The following is a 24,901-nucleotide window of genomic DNA, read 5'->3' on the forward strand; positions in this document are numbered from 1 at the left end:
CTCCACCCCACCCACTCCACCTCGGGCTCCTCCCTTTCACTTCTGGACCTGCTTTGGTGCATCTGCTTGACTGAGTCCAGGTCACATGATCCAGCTGCAAGGGCACATCGGAAATACAGTTTCTGGAATGGAGAGAGGCAGGTCAGAGGGAATTGGGATGGAGGTCGGGTGAGTCAGGTTGTCACATCTGTGACATGGTGTATATATGTTTTTTTCCATAAAAATTCTTCATTTTACTTTAGATTGTCAAATGAATTGGCATAAAATTTGCATTTTCCTATAATTTCACATATCTGTGTAGCTGTCACACTCCTTCTTCATTTTTATGGTTACTGATGTGTTTTCTTGATCAGGCTTGCTGGATTTGTCTAGTTTCTCGATTTTTTCAAAGAATTATTTTTCGTTTTTATAGCTCAAGTCTACTGTTGTTTTATTCTATTTCATTAATTTCTGCCCCTGTTCTTCATTAATTTCTTCTGCCTGCTTTCTTTAGATTTATTTTGATGTTCATTTCCTAGCTTATTGAGATAAACACTTAGTTTCCTTGTCTTTTCAATCTTTTTTCTAATGACTACATTTAAGCTATTTATTTTCCTCTAAGTACACAGGTCTTGGGCACTATCCTGTGGGTTTTTATATGTAGTGTCTTTATTACTGTTCATTTCTAAATAGTTGGTAATTCAGTTTTGATTTATTGTTTAATTCATGTTACTTAGATATGTTATTAAGTTTCCAAATTAATAGTTTTGGGATGCTAGCCTCTTGTTCAGTTCATTTTACCTGAACTGTGGTTGGACAAAGTGGCTGGCATGATCTATTTTTTTTAATTGGTTTTAAAAAGCAAATGCAATATGAAAATATGTTCTGTCTGTAAAAGAGTCAGTCAGTATAGATGTTTATAGAATCAAACATTAATTCAGCACCCCTTTATAATCATTGTCATTCTCTCCAACTTCTTTTTCCTCCTTGAGCTAATCTCTGTGGATAGTTTCGGCGGCGGGAGGGGGGGCATTTTTCAGTCCTGTTTTTACATTTACATATGTATTCTTATACTCATCCCTAGAGTTTAAAAAATTACTTCTACTTTAAAGTGTGTCTTGGAGAATTCTCAACTAACAGTTACTTCTAGGCATTTTTGTTTCCAAATAAATGTACTTTTGTGTTCAAATAAGTATTTGCTTTAATTTGACAAGAGCCCACAAATTTTGATATCATGCTCTCACTGTTGCTCATTTCTAAGCAACCTTTCTTGTCCTTTTGATTTACCTTTTGATTCAAGAGTTATATATGAAAGGAAGTGGTTTTTTTAATAAAGATTTTATTTATTTGAGAGAGAGAATGAGCAGAGAGAGAGCAAAAGCCAGGGGAAGGGTAGGCAGAGACAAAGAGAGAAGCAGACTCCCTACTGAGCAAGGATCCCTGACATGGGGCTCCATCCCAGGACCCTGAGATGATGCCCCGAGCCAAAGCCAGACGCTTAACTGACTGAAGCACCAGGAGCCCCGAAAGGAAATTTTAAAATTTTTCCATTGTAAATGTAGGTTTGAGAAGAAGGAGGAAGTTGTAAAACGTTCTATTTATTCTGAAGAGAAGTAGGCAAGGATAGTTTCAAAACAGAAAAATGTAGACCCATATCACACATTAAAAATTCTCCAAAAGCCTAAATGAAATATTAATAGATGACAGCCACAACATAATCAAAAGATGAACAGGTCGTGATCAGTCCAGGAGTTGGATAGCTCAAACAGCAGAAATGTAATATTATCTACTATACGAAAAGAGGAAAACAGAAACCCATGTGTCCAGTTACATGGATACCCCCAAAGAAGCATTTGATAAAATTTGACATTCGTTTCTGACTTGTAAAACCATCGGTAAGCTAGGTACAAAAGGGCAATTCCCTGATTTAATGAAGACTGTGTATTAGAAACTTTGAGCAAACCTGATACCTCAAGTGGATCTTGAGAAGCATTCCTGTCAAGGTCCAGAACAAAACAAGGATGCCCCCTTCAGCCCGACTCTTCAACCACCCCCCCCCACCCCCGAGAGATCTCAGGGAGCGCAGCACAAGATGGTATACCCAGGCTCAACCCCCTAGGGCCTGGGCTAGCCCTAGAGGCTTATGGAGCCAGCAGAACTAATGTACTGGAATTCCCAAGGCTGTGTCCTAAGGCACTCTGCAATAAGAACAGGAAAAAGTGGCCTCTGGAAGGAAAAAAAAATTAAACTGTCATTATCTGGCAAATGATATGGTTGCTCACCTGGAAAAACTATCAAAATGGATAAAAGAGTAAAGCAAGTGGTCAGACTCAATAGCCGTGACCAATTAGAAAATATTCAGGGAAAAACCGTATCCTAGTCACAGAAGACACAAAAATCAGAAAATCATTAGTAATAAATATAACACAATCCATACAAAAGAAATGCTCAGTTTTCCTTAACATAAAGGAAAACTTGAGTAGAAAAACATACTAGGTTCTTGGGCACAAAGAGACAAATTCTCCCCCCAAAGGAGTCTATAAATTCAGTGCAAACAAGATACCCAGCACAGATTGCTGGCTCCCTGCCCACACCCAACACTGGTGACGCCACAGAAGAGGGAGGGAGGGTGACAGATCTGAGAAGCTAGCGGCGGAAAACTGTGAGACAGAAGGCGTTTGAGTGCTCGTGTGGGGCGGGGGGAGTGTGTGTGAGTGTGGAGTGTGAGAATGTGTGTGATTCCATGTGTGCATGGGAGAGTGTGCGTGAATGATTGTGTGAGAGTCTATGTGTGTAGGACTGCATGTGTGACAATCTGCGTGTGTGTATGATCCTGTGTGTGACAGTCTGTGTGTGTGGTGTGTGTGAGTCTGTGTGTGTGATTGTGACTGTGTGTGTGAGAGTCTGTGCATGTGTGTGAGTGTGTGTGGTGTGTGTGGCTGTGGCTGTGTCGTGACAGTCTGTTTGTATGAGTGTGTGGAGTATGAGAGTTTGTGTGAGTCCATGTGTGCATGGGAGAGTCTGTACGTGAATGATTGTGTGAGAGTCTATGTGTGCGTATGACTCTGTATGTGTGACAATCTGTGTGTGTGAATGTGTGTGTGACAGTCTGTGGGTATGGTGTGTGCAAGTCTGTGTGTGTGATTGTGACAGTCTGAGAGTCTGTGCATGTGTGTGAGTGTGTGGTGTATGTGAGTCTGTGTGTGTGTGACTGTGTGTGACAATCTGTGTGTGTGAGTGTGGAGTGTGAGTGTGTGTGAGTCCATGTGTTCATGGAGAGTCTTTGTGTGTAAATGATTGTGTGAGAGTCTATGTGTGTGCATGACTGTGTGTGTGACCATTTCTGTGTGTGAATGACTGTGTGTGTGTGTGTGTGTGTGTGTGTGTGCAAGAGTGTGTGCATGTAGGGAGGGGGAAGGACGACTTTCCAGAGTGGAAAACACAGGCATCGTGGCCATGGATGAGGACAGGAGACGCGTTTGTCCGGTGCTCTTCCCTCTCCTGAGTCTCAGGGGGCCTTGAACACTCAGCACCTCTCCAAGGAGGGAGAGACCAGACTCACTCACTTCCCAGAGGCAGCGCCAAGGCCGCCCTCCCTGGTGGGGGGCAGTGGGGTGCCGATGACCGCAGAGGCCCCAGGCCCTGGCAGCCCCTCCCTGCCCTCCCCACCTCAGGACACGGTCATAAGTTAAGTTTAAATGGTTGAACCACCCAGGAAGTCCGGCCTTAAAATGTCGATTTACTCTTAGGTCTCGAGGTTCTGTGGGCTCGCCCGGCTGCCTGGGCAGCCTTCACCCGGTCCTCATGCCGCCGCACACAGAGGTGGCTGGGGCAGAAGACTGACCGGACGCCCAGAGGGACGGACTGACACGCCAGCGGTCAACGCCACCCTGACGGCTGGCAGGTCAGCCGGGCGGCTGGTACGTACCTGCAGGTGCCTTTCCTGGTGGCTTGGCTTCTCCCTCCAGGACGGCGAGGGCAGAGGGCGGTGGGGGCACAGAATCCCGAAAGACTCTGGGGACGCTTGAAGATTCTCGAGACCTGGTCCAGACTGCCATTCCTGCCATCTCCTCCGAACCAAGAGAAGTAACTCGAGCCTCTCCCCTTGGTGTGAGGAACAGTAGGCAGGCACGGCGGAAAGGGGTCCCGGTTTGTCTTTGCTTATCTCCCCAAGTCTTCGGGCTCCCAGGACGCTGCCTTTTTCCCCTCTGGAGTTCACATTTCCCTGCAGAAGTAGAAGCTACTTTGATAATGTGCAAGGAATAAGAACACTCCCGAGTAAGGCTCGAAATGTGTCGGGGGTAAGCACTAAAAGATGAAAATGGAGTACCCAACTCTCTCACATCAGCCGTAGAAGATAAGATCTGTCTCTTGAAATATGGCAAAATTTGTAAAACTAAAGAAAGTATGATAAATAGGAAACAAAAAAGAATTCGGGAGAAATAGATCCTGGGAGAACAGGGATTAAACTAAGTCTAAGTGGGGTAACTGCACCAAACAGAAGGCAGGAAATCTTAGAGGATTTTTTAAAAAAGAAATCTAGTAATATGATTCTGGCAGAGCCACGCTTAAAGGGTTGAAAATAAAAGGAACAGGGGAAGAAAGAAACAGGCAAATAAGGAAGAAATAGAGCCAGCACAGCGGCTTTAGCCTCAGAAGGGAAAAACAACAAGACTCAAGACCAAAACCTCGTAAGGGACAGAGAGACATTTTATTTTGTTAAAAAGGACAATGGATGGAGAGTATACAATAATAACGGTGAGCATGTGTTCACCTGAAATACAGCCTCAAAACATGTAACATAACAACTGAAAGAACTATGGAGAATACAGATTACACCAAAACTGTGGTTGACGATTTTAACACATCTCCCCACAGAGCAAACAGACTGGCCAAACAACAAACAGAAGCAGAGATATTCCAACAAAGGGAAAATGTGTTATTTTTGAGGGCATATGGAACAGTCACAAAATCAACCACGTAGCAAAGTACGAATGAAGCCGCTCTGAATTAAAAAAGGAATCGGTATCATATGAATCCATTCTCTAACCATAACATGATAAAATGAAATCAGGGACAAAGGGAGAACTTTTTAAAATTCCCCATGGACCCGAAAAGGAAAGAAAACTGCAAATAAATAAAATACAGAACAGCAACAACAACAAAAAGAAAAGAATTACAGACATAAGAAAAATATTCCAAGTAAATGAATATTATGAACAACTGCATGTCTAACATATTTGAGGACCTGGACAGAACAGATAAATGTCCGGCAAGAAATAAAATGCCAAAATTGGAGCAAGAAGACATAGAAGGCTTGAAGAGATCAATAACCATTAAAGGAGCCCAAATAGTCTCAAATACGCACTTTTCTAAAAAAAAACTTCACGGCCAGACTCATTTTACAAGTGAGTTCATCCAAACTTTCAAGGAACAGATCTTAATAAAAGGCAAGTTGTTCCAAAAACGAAGGGAAGAGAGAAAGCTGCCCTGATCATTTTATAAAGAATGCTATTGGCTCTGAAACCGGAGAGACAGGACCAAGAAAGAAAATCTCAGAGCAGTGCCACTTACGAACATAGTGGCAGAGATTCTAAATCTGACATCTGCTAATCAAACCCAATGGTGTATTTCCAAATGCAATCCGTCTTATGATTCCATTTATATAAAATTTTAAAGCAGACAAAACTCATCACTAGCATCTGAAATCAGAATGTGGTCACCCATGCCGGCTAAGGACCAGGAGGGGACGGATGCTCATTGCTCTGTTTCTACTCCCAGGATTGTGCTCACTTATTCAGGTCTCTCGTCTGTATGCAGGTTACACTTCAAAGAATAACCCCCTTTTATTTTTTATTTGTTTAAAGATTTATTTATTTATTTTAGAAAGAGAGAGAGCACGCAGGAGGGGAGGGGCAGAGGGAGAGAGAGAGAATCTGGTGCAGACTTCCCACTGAGCACAGAGCCCACCACAGGGCTTGATCTCATGACCCTGAGATCACAACCTGAGCCGAAATCAAGAGCTGGACGCTTAAGCAAGTGAGCCACCCAGGCACCCCTGAACTACTCTTTTTTAAAAAGTAACATGTCTAGTAGGATTTATACAAGGAATGGAAGGATGGGTTAAAATTAGATTATCTAGAGGCACCTGGTGGCTCAGTGGATTAAGCGTCTGCCCTTGGCTCAGATCATGATCCCAACATCCTGGGACCAAGCCTCAGGCATGTCCGGTTCCCTGCTCAGCCAGGAGGCTGCTTCTTTCTCCCTCTGCACCTCACCCTGCTTGTGCATTCTCTCACTCATGCTCTCTCTCTATCTCAAACAAATAGATAAAATCTTTTAAAAATAAAAAATAATTCTTAAAGACTTTCTCTGTCCTTCCTCCCCACTGTCTTTCTAAAATAAATAAATCTTTTTTTAAAAAAATAATGAAATAAAATAAAATTGGAATATTTATCAACAACAGCCACATTTATGACCTAAGGGAGAAATCACACCATTATCCCAGTAGACACAGAAATGGTACCTATTAATGTTCGATACCTATTTCTGCATGATAAGAACTCCACAAGAAGTATGGTCATACACAGGAACTTCTTCATCCTGGTAAAAGCTGTACATCCAGGCCCCCAGGCCCCCAACGTTTGGACACAAACATGGTAGATATATTGTCTTTAAAATGACAAATCAGTTGTGGATACCTGTCGGAGCACTTTGTGCAACTTCGCCCAAGCACTACTAGAGGCAGTAGTGGGGGAAATGAGCAAAATAATTGTTATATGTGACTAAATAAAACTGAATCTCCACCTTTGGCTATATACTAAAGGGAACTTCATATTCGAAGTATATATTGATTGTTTACTAAGGTGAGCCTGAACACGAATGATAAGGCTGTCAAGCTAATAGAAAAAGCAGTGCACGAGAATTTATTTGTGACCTAAGGATGAAGGAAGAGACTTCTTAAACAAGACATAAAAGCATAAATTATACAGCAGAAAACAGATGCATCCGACTATATCAAAACGAAGCATTTTTGTTCCGTAAGGACACTTAGGCAAAGATATGGCCAAGTGATAGTTGGAGGAATATCTAAAACCCAAGAATATGCAAGGAACTCCTGCAAGCTAACAACAAGATAATCAACCACACAGCAAAAGGATAAGGGATATGATGAGGCAGCTCCTAGCAGGGGAAACCCAAATAGTTCTTAAGTGCACGGAGAGACGCTTAACTTCACTCGTAATCAGAAAATGCACATTCTAACAAGTACCCCATCACAGAGGCAAAAATTAGGAAGTCAGAAAATATCCTGCATTGGCAAAGATACAGGAATCAGGAAGACTCATGCATTGGGTGGGAATAAAAACGGGTGCAGCCGTCCTGAAGAGCAATCAGACAGCGTTTACTGAAAATTAAGTGATATAGTCAGTAAAGCCATACTCGGTTACAAGCCCTGGAGAAACGGGAGCAGATACGCAGAGGAAGATATGCACCAGGTGGTTCACCGAGCATCGCTCATGGAGTCACAGGGCTGGAGGCATCCTTGAGACCCAGCACAGGAGACTGTTTAAGAAAACTGTGCTAGGGATGCCTGGGTGGCTCAGCAGTTGAGTGTCTGCCTTCAGCCCAGGGCCTGATCCCGGGGTCCTGAGATCGAGTACCGCATCGGGCTCCCTGCATGGAGCCTGCTTCTCCCTCTGCCTGTGTCTCTGCCTCTGTGTGTGTGTGTGTCTCTCATGAATAAATGAATAAAATCTTTTAAAAAAAAAGAAAGAAGAAAGAAAGAAAGAAAGAAAGAAAGAAAGAAAGAAAGAAAGAAAGAGAAAGAAAGAAAGAAAGAAAGAAAGAAAGAAAGAAAGAAAGAAAGAAAGAAAGAAAGAAAAGGAAACTGCTAGGGATGCCTGGGTGGCTCAGTCAGTAAGCATCTGCCCTCAGCTCAGCTTATGATCCAAGTTCTGGGATAGAGGCCTTGTTTTGGGCTCCCTGCTTATCAGAGAGCCTGCTTCTCAGACTGCCTGCCCCCACCCCATCTCCCCTCAACTCTTCCTCCTGCCCCACTCCGCTCCTGCTTGCGCTCTCTCTCTCAAATAAATAAATAAAACCTTTTTTTTTTTTTAAGAAAACTGTGCTATGCTGCCAAAGAAATACTATGCAGCTGCTAGAAGCAACAAATTTGATATAGACAGCCAGCCACATTGCCATATTTTAAAACATCATGATTGGAAAAAAAAATGTGTAGTATTTTGACACAAAACAATACTGAATATTCTATAACAATTAATAACTATCCAAAGACACTTAGCAAACAAATTAGTAGGCTCCTACATAGGAGATGAGATCAGGGGAGAAAGGGAAAATAATTAATATAAAATTCAAAGAAGACATTGCAGGGCACCAGGGTGGCTCAGAGGCTGAGCGTCTGCCTTTGACTCAGGTCGTGCGTGATCCCAGGTCCCGGAATCAAGTCCCACATCGAGCTCCCCACAGGGAGCCTGCTTTTCCCTCTGCCTGTGTCTCTGCCTCTCTGTATCTCTAATGAATAATTAAATAAAATCTTTAAAAAAAAAAAAAAGACATTGCATGGAGGAATGCTAGTAGATGGTGAGATAAGGGGTTAATAATCAACTCACTGTCTTACCCCTGCCTAGTGTCCAATAACTAAGTACAGTCATTAATAAATTAATTCAATGTAACAGCAATCAAAAACCCAACAGAATTTTTCTGAAGAACTTACAAGCTGGCCCCCACCCTCATGTGGAAGGCACAGAATGGCCCCCAAATTAACAGCACTACTAATAACAGCAGCAATGAAACAGTATAGGAATTTCAGAAACAGTTTGCTGAATAAATGGGAATCTTGAACACCATAAATTGGCATTCTACTTCACAGCACACACGACAAGAAATATCAGATAGATCAAAATTCTGGACATAAAGAATCTATAAAATTGTGAGGAAAAACTGTGGTACACGTTGTCGGAACTTGGGATGGGAAAAGCCTTCCTAAGCAAAACCAAAGACTGAGAAGCTCTTTCGAGAACATACGACGATGTGGGAAAAGACACCATAAACAGATTTCAAACACAAATGTCAGCCTGGGAGAGAACACTTACAACATTTATTACAGGAAAAGCACTAATATCCACAAGAGATAAAGAGCTCCTAACGTAATAAGCAAAACACAAACAGCCCAGAAGAAACAATGGTGAAGAATATAAACAGGAAATTCGCACACAGAGAAAAACAAACACTTCATAAACATATGAAAAGAAACTCAGTCTCACTAATCAGAAAACTACAAATTAAATCAAAAAATTAGATTCTGGGTCTTGCCCACTGGATTGGTAAAAATTATAAGAATTGATTGGATCTCGTTTTGGAAGAGCTAGGATAAAATGAGCACTTCCATTTGCTCTGGGGAGTATTGATTATATTTTGTTTGAAAATTTTTTTATAAAAAAGAAAGAAAGAAAATTTCTTTATCTTTTTTTTTTGCAATTGTTCACATGTATTACATTTGCAATTAACTTTTAAGCCACAAAATGATGGATATTTATATTCTTCAATTTGCAAAGATAATGCATGCTCATTTTAGAAAACTTACATCATTTGGAAGGATACTCTGCAAGCAAAAGTCACCACTCAGAGCAATCAGTCAATCACCACCATTTTCTGAGTGCGCCCTCCTGCCTTCTCCCTATAGGGACACCCACAAATGGATGTATAGAGGACACGTGTGCATGTGTGTACAGTGTGTTCACACGCCCACATGAGAGCATTCCATGTCTTCCCACCGTTGGGGTCTCTGGGCAGCTGGACCGCCTTCCCCAGCCTGGGGTCTGGGCTCAGTGCCGAAGCTCCAGGATGCGGTGACCCCCAGCCTCTGGGGCAGAGGAGCCCGGGCCCAAAGGCAGCGGGGAGAATCAGCTACCAAGGGGCTCAGAACCTGAGCCGACGGGCGGCACAAAGAGGAGGACGGAAGTGAGTGCCAGAGCCCTGTCATGGGCAGGTGCACACGAGTGAGAAGCCAGCAGTGAAAACACTGGTCAGACTAGTGGAGGGACTGGGCCCTCTCAGGGAGACAAGCCCCAACCAGGGGCAGGTAGGGCAGGAGGCCGGAGCCAAGACAGCTGACCCGAAGGCTCCTCTTAACCGTGCTCCACCCCTTAGTAGCTGGAGTCAAAGTTGAAACAGATTGGTTGTGTTTAAGCTCCGCAAAATGGCTTATACAAGAAGGAGAGAAGAGGAAGGAGGAGAGGGGGAGGAGGAGAAAAGAGAGAGGCATACTTTACAGGCGTACACAACTCCAAATGTCAGGGGTAGCCTCCTTTCGGGCGTGCCTGAATCTCGGGCTCCGGGACACTATCCCGTGCCTTCCTCTCCTGTCTCCACGCCTTCCTCCGTCTCTTGGGCTCTCTCTCCCGCAGGGTGGGCATCACTCTCCATAGGGTGGCCTCCCCCAGTTCCGGACTCACCCAGGAAGACAGCGATCTTTTTCCCCAACCGTTAAAACCAGTCTCAAGATTAAACCTCGGGGGCAGGCAAGGGGGTCACCTGGCTGAGGATGACGAGCTCCGAAGGGTCAGGGCTGGGTCAGCTCGAGCAGAATTGCACCGGGAGGGGAGAGGTGGTTCCCTACAGGGAAGTCACAGCACAGCCCCAGAGGACAAGAGTGGGTGCCAAGTGGCCCGAACCGCAGACGTCACCGCCGTGACCTTTGAGTTAGGCAGATCCTGACCCCACACTAGGCAGTTAAGTCCCCTGAACTGAACAAACCTCTTCATTTTCTGATACGGTTTCGACAGCTCTAGAACAGGGATTGAAATCTCCATTTTGTGTTTTTAAATTAAACAAAATATGGAAAGTCCCAAGCGCAGGCCCAGCACATAGTAGGTCCTGGGTCTTGTGTATTGTCCCGCCCCCCCCGCCCCCGCCCCCCACTGCTCTCCCAACACCTCCTCTTCCTCTGACCTGTTTCCCCTGCACTCAGAGTCCTAGGGGAGGGCAGCTCTTCCCAGTGGCCTCGCCTCAGGGGAATAAAACTCCGTGATCAAGGGACATGCTCAGAAAATGGAAATATCTGGCCAAGCCTTCAGAGATTTAATTAAAATTAATATTATGCCTTATCGAAGCAGAAAGCTCAACGCTGCACATGTAGGAGAATCTATTTAACCAATTAGCTGAGTCAAACATGACCGTCCAGCCTTCAACAAGTCCCTCTGCACTCCCCCTTGGCCTAGAGTTGCTGCTGATGCCACGTGCATTAGACAAACGGCCCAACTAAACGGGTGATCAATAATGGGACAAGGAGAAGTTTCAGGAAGGGCTTGGAAGGAGAGCGCGGGCTTGCCCTGCCCATCTTAGATCACCTTGGTACAAAGGCTCCGTGAGTGTGGCTGGAAGATCAGAGACTGCTTCTCCCACGCAGCTGCTGTGTGACCTCAGACAGGTTAATTCACCTCTCTGGGCTGGAAGTGTCACTTCACATAGCTATAATGAAAATTGGACATAAAAGGGATACAGTGGACAAGCAAATTGATTTCCCATGGACTGAATCTAGCTAGATTTTCATATTTGCAGTTTCCACTTGAATTTACTCATAATGTTTTGAAAATATTCACATTTCCCACTAATCAAAATGGCAAAAATCCTGAAGTGTAGCAATACACTCTATTTGCAATGTTGCAGTGAAACGGACACTCTCATACATTGCCGATGTTAGTGTAAATTCATAGAATCCAAACGAAAGGAAATTGGGCAAAAATTGAAAAGTTACAAAACTAAAACCTTTAATCTTTGATATAATGGTTCCACTTTAAGGAATTTATCCTAGAGATGATATACTTGCCAATGAACAAAATAAGACATGCAGTGACTGTCACTGCTACATTTTTTGTAATACTGCAAGACTGTAGACAGCCAATGCCTTCATCAACAGGGGATGGGTTCAGGTTGCCAGATAAAATGCATCATGCTCCTTTAAATTTGAATTTCAGATAAACAATAAATGCCTTTTTAGTATAAGTACACAGACAGTATGTCCCATAATATCATTTACTAAATATGGCAATGCCAGATAGGTCAAATCAGTATTTTTAAACCTCAGCACTATTAACACTTAGAGCAAGATAATTGTTTTATCAGCGTGTCATTGATGTACAATATCATACTAGTTTCAGGTGTACAACATAGTGATCCAACGTTTATATACATTACAAAGTGAATCACCGGTATAAATCTAGCTACTATCTGCCACCATACAAAGTCACTGCGATATTATTAACCATATTCTCTATGCTGCACATTACCTTCTGCGACTTGTTTCTTTTATAATGGAAGTATTTACCTTTAATCCTCTTCCCCCATTTTGCCCATCCCCCACCCATTTCCCCCATGGTACCCACGAGAGTGTTCTCTGCATCTATGATTCTGTTCTTGCTTGATTTTGTTTGTTCATCTGTTTTGGTTTTTTTAGATTCCACACATAAGGGAAATAATACAGTATTTGTCCTTCTCTGTCTGGCTTATCTCACTTAACATGATGCCCTCTAGGTCCATCCATGTTGTTTGAAATAGCAAAATCTCATTCTTTCTTACGGTTGAGTAACATTCCATTGTGTGTGTGTGTGTGTGTGTGTGTGTATTCAAGTGCATTATAAAAACACTACATTTTTACTATTCCTCTACCACTGTGTTTTATGCCTTTTACATAATATTTTACATCTTATTATTTTGTGTTTCCCTTGACTAATTATTGTAGGTCTAAATGCTTTTAGAACTTTTGTCTTTTAACCTTCATACTAGCTCTATAAGTGGTTGACTCCCTTTACTATATGTTTACCTCTGCTAATGAGATATTTTTTCATTGATAATTTTCTTATTTCTAGTTATGACTTTTTCTTTTCCTTTTAAAGAAGCCCCTTTAACGTTTCTTAGAAGGCCATTTTGGTGGTGATAAACTCCTTTAGCTTCTGCTTGTCTTAAAGATAAAACTCTTTATCTCTCCTTCAATACTAAGTGATAACTTTTCCAGGTAGGGTATTCTTGTTTGCAGGGTTTCTTTTTCCCTTCAGCACTTTGACTATATCATGCCACTCTCTTTTGACCTGTAAAGTTTCTGCTGAAAAATCACCTAAAGCTCTTATAACATTCCCTTGTATGTAACTAGTTGTTTTTGTCTTGTTGCTTTTCAGGTTGTTTTTTATAATAATGTGTCTTAGTGTGAGTCTCTTTGGGTACATCTTATTTGGGACTCTCTGTGCTTCCTGAACTTGGATGTCTATTTTCTTCATCAAGTGAGGGAAGTTTTCAGGCATTAATTCTTCAAAAAGGTTTTCTGCTCCTTTCTCTCCTTTTCTCCTTCTGGAACCCCTATAATGAATGCAAATATGTGTATACTTGATGATGTCCCAGAGGTTCCTTAAACTATCTTCATTTTTAAATTTTTTTTTCCTTTTTGTAATTCCAATTATGTGATTTCCCCTATACTGTTCTCCGGATCACTGATCCATTCTTCTGCATCATCTAATCTGCTGGTTATTTCCTCTAGTGTATTTTTTCAGTTATTGAGTTCTTTAGCTCTGTTTTATATATATATATATATATTTTTTTTTTCTATTTCTTTGTTGAAATTTTCATTGTGTTCATCCATTCTTCTGAGTCTGGTGGGTATCCTTATGACCATCACTTTAAACTCTTTTTCAGGTCCATTGTTTGTCTCCATTTCATTTAATACATTTTCTGAGGTTTTGTCTTGTTCTTTCATTTGGAATTTATTTTTCTGTCTCCTCATTTTGCCTAACTCTCTGTGTTTGTTCCTATAGATTAGGTAGATCAGTTACATCTTCCAGTCTTGAAGGGGTGGCTTTATGTAGAAGAGGTCCTTTGGACCCCAGTAGTGGAACTCCCTTGGTCACCTGAGTCAGGCACCCCAGAGGTGTCCCCTGTGTGGGATGCATGAACTCTCCTGTTGTGGGTGGGCCACAGTCGGTGTGGACTTATAGTGAGTGGGGCAGTCCCAGGCCCATCTGTTTGAGAAGCCCAGCCAACACTGCTGCAGGCACTATAGTGTATGGGGCTGGCTCCCCAGGGTGGAACCATTTGAAGCCACCTACAGGGTGTGGTTGCATGGGGGCTACTTGGGCTGCACCAGTCCACACAAGAATACCATGATGAGGCAAGTGGTGATAGTATGGTAGATGGAGAGTGTCAGAAATGGAGCCAGGCCAGCTAGGTGGGAGATTGAAAAAACTACTGCCTGCCAGTTCTTGCACCCCTGGTGAACATTCCAAAAGATCTCTGCCCCTCATGCACACACCCTAAAATCAGTCAGTGAATTTCCTTTCCATATAATCCAGGTGCTTTTTGAACGGCTGCCTCTGTGCTGGGTCTTGGAGCAAGTAAGAGTGTGAGATCCCTTAAGAGTGAAGTCTCCCTTTCCTACTGCCCTTCAGCTCTCCCAGACATAAGTGCCACTGGTTTTCCCAGCCAGACATTATGGGGGCTCATCTTTTCAGTGTAGATTCCCTGGACTGGAGTGCCTAATGTGGGGCTTTGACCCCTTGTTCTTCAGGGAGAGCTTTTACAGTTGTGATATCCCTCCTGAGTAGATTGTGTCCCTGCCCCTCCTACCTACCTCCATGTGATTTTTTCTTTATATCCTTAATTGTGAAAAATCTCTTCTACTAGTCTTCAGTTTATTCTCAGATATAGTTTTTCCATATATAGTTGAAGTTTTGGTGTGTCTGTAAGACATGAGCTCAGGATCATCTTACTCTACCATTTTGATCCTGCCAACCATACCTAGACATGGTAATTTTCTGTTGTGTATATGGGGCTGTCCTGTGAATTATAGAATGTTTAGCAGCATCCCTGACTTCTAACCTCTAGATGACAATAACACTTGCACACAAACACACAATGCACACCTATGCATATGCATACACACATGTATACCCATACACATGCACACATGTACCCATATACACAAACACATAGACATATGCACACATGCAAATAGACATATATACACATATACATGTGCACATGCACACAAATATACACATGCATACATGTACACATGTGTGGACATACACACACATGTTCTGTCAGTGACGATTAAAACTGTTTCCAGACATTGTCAGGGCAAACTCACCCCTAGGTAACAGCCACCAGGTTACATTAAATGGCATATCCATCCACACAGAAGAATACTATACAGCTGTTGGAGGGAAAGAAAAGTAGCAGCTTTCCAGGTATCAACAGGACAAGGTCTCCTGGCTATTCCTCAGTGAAATAAGCACAGAGCAGCACACGTACACCATCTTTTATGTAATAAAAGAGGAATGGAGCTTATATTTATATCTGCTCATTCATGCTAACAACACTCTGAAAGGAGACGTAGAAACCAATGACCAAGGTTGCCCTGGGCTGGGGAGGTGGAGAGGCAGACACTGGGCACACGGGCCAGAGAGGGAGGGGACCATCCCCTGTGAACAGATGTGCAAGTCAACAAATTAAGAGTAAAATTGATTTTGTTGTTAAGGTTAAGAAAATGGAAGATTTCACATTAAACATTCAGACTTCTCCGTTTTTTTGAAAAATCCAAGTCTGAAACACTGAGATGGCAGTCTTGCCTGGAATCAGCTGAGAAACAGCACCCCTGTGGATAGGGCACCCTGCCCACCTTACCAGCCTCTGCCTGGCCCTACAATAGCTAATTTAAGGAGCCATAGAAAGAGAATGAGCTCCTAAGCACCAACCTAACCAGGAGTCACAATCTCACTCATCTCTGTCCCTCCCTAGGGGCCTTCACCCTCTGCCCTCATTCATTCTGCTGAAGGTTCTGGCCCCAGCCCAGAGACTTCTTCTCCACCCAGGAACTCAATAGCCAAGTGGACACCCCATCATCTAGCACTCTGGCCTCCATCTCAGCCACCAGACCCTTGCCACACCCTTAGGGTCAGCACCACTAAACCCGGGGTCTGAATCCCAGTTCTTTCAGAGTGCTTTCTTCATGGCTTTGCCATACCCGTTCCTCCAACCTTTCCAGAAATGCCCCACCAACAGGGAGCTGTGAACCAAGGAGCCTGAAGGCTCGGGTTCTGGAACTAGGCTTGCAACCCACCTCTGCCCCTGACTGGCTGTGACCTTTCTGTGCCTCAGTTTCCTTATCTGCAAAATGGCCCTGATAATGACTTCACTTCATTCGCTCAACAAATATTCACTAAGTGCCTATGGTGCCCCAGCCCCAGGTCGAGGAACGGCATAAAGCCATATAAAAAGAGACCAAAACCTCTGCCCTCATGGAGGGAGGTTAATAAAACATAACAATTAAAATGCATAGAGTGACAATGTGATTGCTAAACACACCCAGCAAGGCCTCACTGGGTCACCCGGTAGAGACACCAGGCCAGTTTTAGATCCAGACAGGCTGTGACCTACATGCAGCAAAAAGAAGAGGCACTGAAAGAACCAGATCCCTAGGGCCTTACCCTGTACAAAACCCTGACACCAAAACCAGGGGCCTGACGGCCTCAGTGTGAAATGTGGGACACTCCTCTCTGAAGAGCCACATCTTCACCTCAGCTGAGTGCTTTTACATTCTGCAACACTGTTCTGATGGGGCCCCACACACCAGGGGGACCGGGAGACAATACAAACTTCCAGGGAAGGAGTTCTCTTGGTAGCAATCGCAGCCTCATCCTCCTGTGTTTTAGGACCATGGGCCATCTCTTGTAGGGCACGGTTCAACCCTGTACCTGTGTGGCCTCTGCGGATGCATGTCATGGTGGAGCCAGTCCTCTCTGCTGGGGCGGTGCAGGAGAGGGCTAGCGGTTTATACAGGATGCTCAGCAAAGGCTTCACTGCAAGGGTAACATTTGAGTCCAAGCCTACATAGCAGAAGAAGCAAGTTATACAGATGTCTGGAGGAAGAAAGTCCCAGGCAGATGCAAAGGCCCTGAGGTTGACAGGAGACTGGCACATCTGTGGAAAAGAAAGAAGCCACAGTGGCTGGGGTGGGGTCAGGAGGGAGAGATGGGGAGAACATGCCGAGCAATAACTGGAGCCCAAGCCTGCTGGGTTTTGGGGCCAGTGTCAGGACCAGCTTTTTACTCCAAGTGAGGTGAGATTCTTGAGGATTTGGAGCAGAGGAAGGATGTATAGGGCACAGATGGAGGGGAGAAGACACCCCTCAGGAGACTGCTGTGACAATCCAGGCAAGATGCAATGTCACCTGGTCCTAACTAGAGGTCCAGAAGTGGTCCAATTCCCCCAGGATATTGAAGGAGGAGGCGATAGGCTCCAGGTGTGGGAATGTGAGAGAAGGACAGGGACCAGGAAGGACACCCAGCGTCCGGCCCAAGCCTCTGTGGACGAGGAAAGCTGCAGAGGGAACAGTGGGGGAGAGGCTGGAGCTGGGTCTGGTGCCTGTTGATTCTGAGGCTCCCAACAGACCCCTGGAGTGGAGCTGTGTGATGGGCAGAAGGCAGGGCCACTAAGAAGAGAGAGTGCATGTGGGCTCAGCTCACAGCAGGGCCAGCACACGGCCAGCACTCAGCAGACGTGAGCTCCGTCTGCCACTGACTCCACCCTCTTACCTGCTAGTTCTGTCTTCACTGTCCTCTTTCCCTGCTTACATTCTAGAATTGATGACATCAACCCCTCTCTTGCTGCTGCCCCAAATCAAGCCATTGTACCCCCTCTCTGGCAGAGTCTAGTCACACTTGACTCATCTGTCTGCCTGTGTTCCCTGTGCCTGTGTACAGGCTGCCGGAGACCATCGGAAACATCCAACACCCACAGATGGGGGCCACCATGGATGCCCTGGGAAATGATGGGCTCTCCCTCGCCACCCATACCCGTACGCCCAAGGGGTGCTGGCCCCCTTGACATGTCTGCTCTATCGCTCCCCTCCATCCCCACTGCCTCGCCTGTGGTAGGCTGGGTAATGATCCCAAAGATGTCCATGTCTCAATCTCCAGAACCTGGGAATGTGACCTGACACTGCAGGTGTAATTAAGTTAAGGATCTGAAGGTGGGAGTGTGTTCACCCAGGTGCACTCAGCGTCATCACGTCTTTATAACAGTGAGGCACAGAGGTCAGGGTCAGAGAAGGTTATGAAATTACAGAAGTGGAGGCTGGAGCTTTCAAAATGAAGGAAGAGGCCACACACCAAGACATGCAAGTAGCCTCTGGGAGCTGGAAAAGGCAAAGAAACAGATTCCTCCCTAGAAAGAATGCTGACACCTTGATTTCGGCTCAGTGAGACCCATTTCAAACCCCTGACTTCCAGAACTGTGAGATAATAAATCTGCATTGTTTCAATCCACTGAGTTTGTGATGATTTACTTCAGCAATGATAAGGAACTAACATATCCTGCCTTAGGTCAGACCCAGCTTCTACCTCACCAGCCTGGTCCAAGCTGCTATGGTACACTGCTGCCGGAGAATCTTTCAAAAGCCCAAACTAGGGGCATCTGGGTGGCACAGTCCATTAAGCATCTGGCTCTTGGTTTCGACTCAGGTAGTGATCTAAGGGTCATGAAATCAAGCCCCACATCGGGCTCCAGGCTCAGTGGGGAGTCCATTTAAAACTCTCTCTCCGGGATCCCTGGGTGGCGCAGCGGTTTGGCGCCTGCCTTTGGCCCAGGGCGCGATCCTGGAGACCCGGGATCGAATCCCACGTCAGGCTCCCTGCATGGAGCCCGCTTCTCCCTCTGCCTGTGTCTCTGCCTCTCTCTCTCTCTCTCTCTCTCTCTGTGACTATCATGAATAAATAAATAAAATCTTTAAAAAAATAAATAAAAAAAAAATAAAACTCTCTCTCCCTCTGTCCCTCCCCTCCCTTCTCTCTCTCTAATAAATGAATAAATCTTAAAAAAAAAAAAAAAACCCAGACTGATCCTATCAACACTCTGCTTTTGATCAATGGCTCCCATCCGCTTCAAGCTTCAGTTCTGCAGTATGGCATTTAGGACTTTATGACCTGGCACCTGCCATCCTCTCATTCCATTGCTTGTCACCAGCCATGGATTAAGGAGGAGGCTTGTGATGGCAAAAGGCACAATGCCATGTCACATAGCCTTAAATGAAAAGAAACTCTATTGGCTTATGTGCCAGAAAAGCCTTTGGACTTCAGGCACAGCTAGATCAAGGAATACTGCCAGGAATCCATCTCTTATCACTTTTAGGCTACACTTTTCTGTGTTGGCTTCATTTTCAGGTAGGCTCTCCCTTTGTGGTGGCAAACGCAGCCCCTAACAGCTTCAAATTTGCATTTCACCAGCTTAGCTACCCCCATGGAAGGAGTCTTTGTCACCACAGCGCCAGCAAAGATCTCAGATCTGGCATGCATTGACTGTAATTGGCTTTCCTTGAGCCGTTGGCCACCTCCCAACCAAACACTATAGCTAGGGAGACGCGGGTCTCTGGTTAGGACTGAGTCGCGTGCCCATATGTGGACCTTGGGGGCCGAGTCAGTCCCTCCAGAACCCTATAGACTGAGAATGAGAGAAAAGCAGACTTCAAAAGGAAAGCTGAAATAGATGGAAGAGAAATAGGCGCTGAGTGGGCAGGGATGATGAGGAATGACACATTGTCACCCTTCCTGACCAATACACCGCATGGCCTCCTTCCTCCTACCAATCTCTCTGCTGCAAATGTCCTTCCCCACAGCATGTCTCCTCCACGAAGCCCCCCTGACCTCAGACCTGGTGAGCCACCTCTTTGGGGTCCTCACAGCCCTGGGCTTTTCTCCATCTCTCCAGAACACGTTGACCCTGTGTGGCAGTGGCTAACTCCCCCTGGTCTGTCTGCCACCCTAGTGGCAAATCTGACAGTTACTAACACTGAGCACTGACCATGTGACAGGTACTACCCAGAGTGCTTCACGGGTTTTTAGTTTATTTAACCCATCACCATCCCTAAGAGGGATCCCTAGTTCAGGGCTGAAGACTAAGTCACAGTTCAAGGGAACCCAGGCTACCAGGGTAGACCTAAGTTCTCCACCTTGATGCTGCAGCCCTCTCTATAGACCACAGAGGAGCAGAAAGTGGGTTTGGCTCACCTCTGGGTCCCCGGCATGAGCTCTGAATGCCGCTCTCCCGTTGCAGAACACTTAAGACCACAAGGGTCTGGGGGCTCTGACTCTTTGAGCCATTGAGCAGAGTTTATAATATTCCCTCAGCTCAATTTCCTCATCTGCAAATTGGGATAACAGCAGTACCTACCTTGTAGGGTCGAAGCAATGACGAAAGGAGATAATGCATTAGCACTTAGCACAAAGCCTGGCATGTAGCAGAGCCTTCAAAATGTTAGCCTGGTGATGTCGAAGACAGTGTTACAAGCAATTTGATCCTCTGATATACTGGGGGAAAGGCGGGCTCCTCTTCCTTCCCCCCATATCATACACAGGCAGCGAAAGTGGTAGTCAAGGGGGCTCGAGCCTTTTCTAGTTCTGTTTAAAACCCTTGCCGCATTCTCCGGGAGCTGAGGTTTTGATACCTGGCTCTTCTCAGAAGACAGTGCCCCAAGAGCAGAAGCTGGGCCAGGCTGTGGTTGCCATGGAAACCATTGAATGTAAATTTCATTTTCCGCCTTGCCCAGCTAAAACTATCGATCCCATCCCGCAAGAGGGAGAGAAATTGGGAGCGGGTTCCTTCCCAAAGTGAAAACGGAAGGGAGTGTGAACAGGTGGAGAGAAACCTAGCTGGAGAAAAGACGGAGGCGGGGTTGGGCTGCGCTCGCCTGCAGCAGGGCAGCAGGGGCAGTGGAGGCTCCCTCTGCCCCCACTAACCCTTGCGTGTTGGTCTGGCATGAGACCCCAGCTCCCAAGACAGGCTCTAGACTACGGCTGTGTGATCTGGGGCAAATGGATGAACCTCTCTGAGCCTATTTCTTCATGTAAAAAGAAAAAAAAAAGTGGCTAAAAACTGCAACCCAGTAGACTTGCCTTGGGGACACCATCACCCCTGCATCCATCAGCGTCTTCTGACACGCTCTCTTCCTTTCTAGCCTGAAATCCCTCCCGTTGTTGTCACCAGTGACTTCGGCACCCCCAGGAGAAGAGTGTTTTCCCCAGAAGTTCTTATGGGAAAAAAGTCTGAGTTTGTCCCCAGAGGAAGGGAAGAAGACTCTAAGGAGAAGGGCCCGCCCGGGACAGGTAAGTGTTTGATGGAGCAATCGGGTGAAAATCTAGAACCAAGCGTGCTGCAGGGGAGAGGAACCATAGAAGGGTCAGGGTGGGGACACACTGCCCAGCCCGGACGACCCGGTGTGCACCCACAGCTGGTGCCCACAGCAGCAGCGCCCTGCCCCGCGGGGGTGCCCGTGCCTGCCTCTCGCGCTTCTCTTCGAGGCTCACTACCCAGGGCCCCCGGGCCGCCAGGGAGGGGGCCACCTTACCTAGTCCTGGGACTGTCGATCCCGCTCCCTGGGGGAGATCCAGGGCAGCCCCCGCCCCCCACCCCGCTCGCCAAGGGTGCCCTGTCACACGCAGTCCTGGCGGCTGCACCCGCAGAAACACTAATTGGGAAGTGAGACAAGCAGAGCGCCTTTAATGAGCTACCTTGTTGTAACTCTAACTGGTTGGCGTTATTTACAGAGATTCTGCTAATGAGGTGCCTGTCAGAGGGGGAGCCCACGATGGGGGCAGGGCGGGGAAGGCGGCCCAGCTGGAGGGAAGAGGGTAGACTCCGAGGAAGAGGGAAGGAAGCTCACCTCGGCTGGGCTCCTGGGCCAGAGCCCCTTTAGCCACGTGATTTCACCCAGCGCCAGCCCCCCAGGAGGCCAGGTGAGGTGCGCAGGGAAAGAACCTACGGAAGCCACACGGGGCGCAGTCCAGGCTGCCCCTCAACCAACGCCCCTCGGGCACCTGCCGCAGGCAGAAGGCAGGTCGGCCCAGGGCCCAGGAATCGAAATGCAGAGGAGCACAGGTCTGTGGGAAAGCACCTTCTGGGAAGGAGGCCGCGCCCACCTGGCACTCACCTGGAGTCCAGATCCGCTCTGGAGGGTGTTCCCCACCTGCCATCTCCCCTTTTCTCCAGAGTTCACACGCCTTGAACTCCTTGATCGCCAAGGCGATCCCCTTGGGCCCGGGGTCTCCCCACCACCCCTCAGGCCAGGTAGCCCTGGGCTGTGAGTCTCCCTCCAGCAAGAGAGGAGTTTGCGCCTCCCCCGCTGCCCTCACAGTCCGTCTACCTTAGACGGGAGCGGCTTTGGCTGCAGTTGAAGGGAGTCGGCGCTGGGACTCAACCTGGATCCTGAAGATCCAGTCTGGGGTTTAGAGTACCTCGCTGTGGCTGAAATAAGGAGAAAAAAGGACTCTGACCATTGGGGTCTTAGTTTTTAAGCCTGTGAAATGGGATTAATAAAATCTGCCTTTCTGGAACATCGTGGGATCCTGAAGGGAGTCATGAAATCGCTTCAAAAACACTAAGGTGCCCAAGCCCAGTGTCATTATCGTTTTTTCTTAGCAGTGGGTATCTGGGTGCTGATGCTGAAACTAAGCTCTCCACCCTGATAGGGACACTTGGCTGGCTTATCGTCTTATCCCACTGGGCCCCGAGATCCCTCTTGCCTTCTCTGTTCTCACTGTCACAGCCCTCTTCTCTCCTACTACCTGTCAAGATTGGCATCTCTTTAATTATAATGTCTGTGTGTGTCTTTAGGAGCCATGTAATTCCTCCTGACAGCCACCTATTTAAAATGAAAGTCAAACACTCAGAATTTTGTTTAAGAGTTGAGTCTTGGGGAGAAAATGCATTAATTGCTAAATGTTGCTAATTTCATTCTGATGTGGTAACAAAAAGAATGAATATATATGTGTGTGTGTGTATATATATATATATTCTCTCTGTATACACACACACACACACACAAGAGGACCAATGAAACCAGTACAAGGGAAAGGATGAGGTCAGAATGTCAGAGCCAGAGGTTCATCTCGGAGCTGGTCAGCCAAACCCCTTCTTCATTTCACAGATGAGGACACTGAGGCCCAGAGACATTAAGTGACTCCGTGAAGGCTGCCCAAGCCTAGGCGGCAGATCCAAGGCCAACTGAAGCCTGCAGGCTCCAGTGTCCTCCGTGCAGCAGCTGGTTGATCCCGGGGAAACAAAAGCCGTGCATTCCTTCTGCGTATCAGCACTCAGGCCATCTGGGGTGTTGCCCGCCCTGCAGGGCTGCTGTGTTTGCAAGTGCTGCCTGCCAGGGGTCCTTGTGCTGCACAAGGGGCCTGCAGAGACTCTCCTCTGAGGCTGGAGATCTGTGCCTCGCTAGCCGGGATAGTGGGCACAGACCCACTGAGCAGCCATCTGCGGAAACTGAGTGGTGAGACACAGGTGCCAAGGGCCTTCGCCGGCAACCAAGACTGCCTTCCACAGGCCAGAGCTTGGGAAAGTGCCCAGTGGGCAAGCAGGGCAGCTTGCATGGGCTCCAGCCCTGGCCCAGCGTACCTCCGCAGCCTCTTGATGAAGAAGGGCTGCGAGGGAATCCATGCGCCAACGTGTGGGCACCACTATAAAGTGGATGGAGCATGATTTCTGAACTCAGAGAGCCATCAGCTCAGATTCCTTCTTTGCTGGGCAAACTCAGTGAGCTGTTTCAACCTCTCTTGTGTTTTAGACCCTGCATCTGGCCAGTGTAACTCACAGTGTTGATCGTGCAGAGTTGGTTTGGGGGACTGCCGAGTGAATGTGTGCCATGTGCCAGCCCAGGGCTTCTCTCTACACCAAAAAGGCAGCAGAGGCTTAGACCAGCAAGCACAAAACAGGGACCCAAGGGCCTTGTTCAGCCACATACAGATCTGCACGAGCAGTTATAAAGATGTAATTTGAAGGCACCCTGGACAGGGTCTGAGCTCCCCCATGTGTCCCACATCCACTGTTCCATGTAAGCTCACAGCCAGCCACTTCATTTTTGTGCATCTCCTGACTTTGCAGCCCTGGAGGGAATCTTTCCTGCTTGCTTAAAAAGATGAAAGTCTTGCCCACATCCTTTCCCACTCCCAGGCAAAACCCCATGTGTTCTCCATCCCAACTCTGATAACACGGCCAGACCACATCCAGGTTCCCATTCACCTGGGAGCACCCAGAGGGCAGGTGCCATGTCATATCCCTACATGAGCAGAGGTCAGCTCTGGATAGATACAATCATTCAACAAATGGGGGTTTGTGTCTAGGCTCTAGGGACATAGTTGTGAACAATTTTGACAAGGGCCAAGTCTTTTCAGAGCTGATATTCTCGTGGGAGAGACAAACAATTAACACTTAAGTCAACAGGATACTTAAGATGAAGAAGGGAAAAGAAGGGAATGTGCTAGACCAGCAGGGGAGTGAGTGAGTAAGAATGAGAATTTCGGTTCAACCACACAGGAGCCTTTCATAGTCTCAAATAGGAAGAACAATGAACAAGATTCAGTGAGGCACTGAATCCTCAAGCTTCATGGTTCAACTGACTCTTTTAACCAGAATCTGGCCCCTTGTGCTCAGCCCCACTGCTACCTCCCTGGACCAAGCCCTCATCTTCTCTTGCCTGCATTACTGCTAACAGCCTCATGGCTGCTATCCCCGGTGCTGCCATTGACCCCTCTATAACCAACTGCCAACACAGTACCCACAAGGATCCTTTTAAAATGTAAATCAGACAAAACATGAGAGACACCTAACTCTGGGAAACGAACAAGGAGTAGTGGAAAGGGAGGTGGGCAGGGGGTTGGGGTGACTGGATGACAGGCACTGAGGGGGGCACTTCGCGGGATGAGCACTGGGTGTTATGCTATATGTTGGCAAATTGACGTCCAATAAAAAAAAATTTTTTTTTATTAAAAAAATAAAGTAAAATGTAAGTCAGAGCACCTTTCCTCTACACAACACCCGATTGGCCCTGGTGCCATTCTGAACAAAAGCCAAGGTCTTCCTA

At 46.4% G+C, this 24,901-nt stretch overlaps 1 long non-coding RNA gene across 1 annotated transcript; it reads left to right on the forward strand.

The window, feature by feature from the left end:
* Positions 1–24,776, forward strand: LOC144291153 (uncharacterized). The gene is made up of 3 exons (XR_013358494.1): positions 1–141; positions 20,996–21,143; positions 22,964–24,776. It is a non-coding gene; the product is annotated as an uncharacterized LOC144291153 (long non-coding RNA).
* Positions 24,777–24,901: the final 125 nt, after the last annotated feature.

Source organism: Canis aureus, chromosome 19 (genome assembly GCF_053574225.1).
Source record: "Canis aureus isolate CA01 chromosome 19, VMU_Caureus_v.1.0, whole genome shotgun sequence".
Classification (NCBI taxonomy): domain Eukaryota; kingdom Metazoa; phylum Chordata; class Mammalia; order Carnivora; family Canidae; genus Canis; species Canis aureus.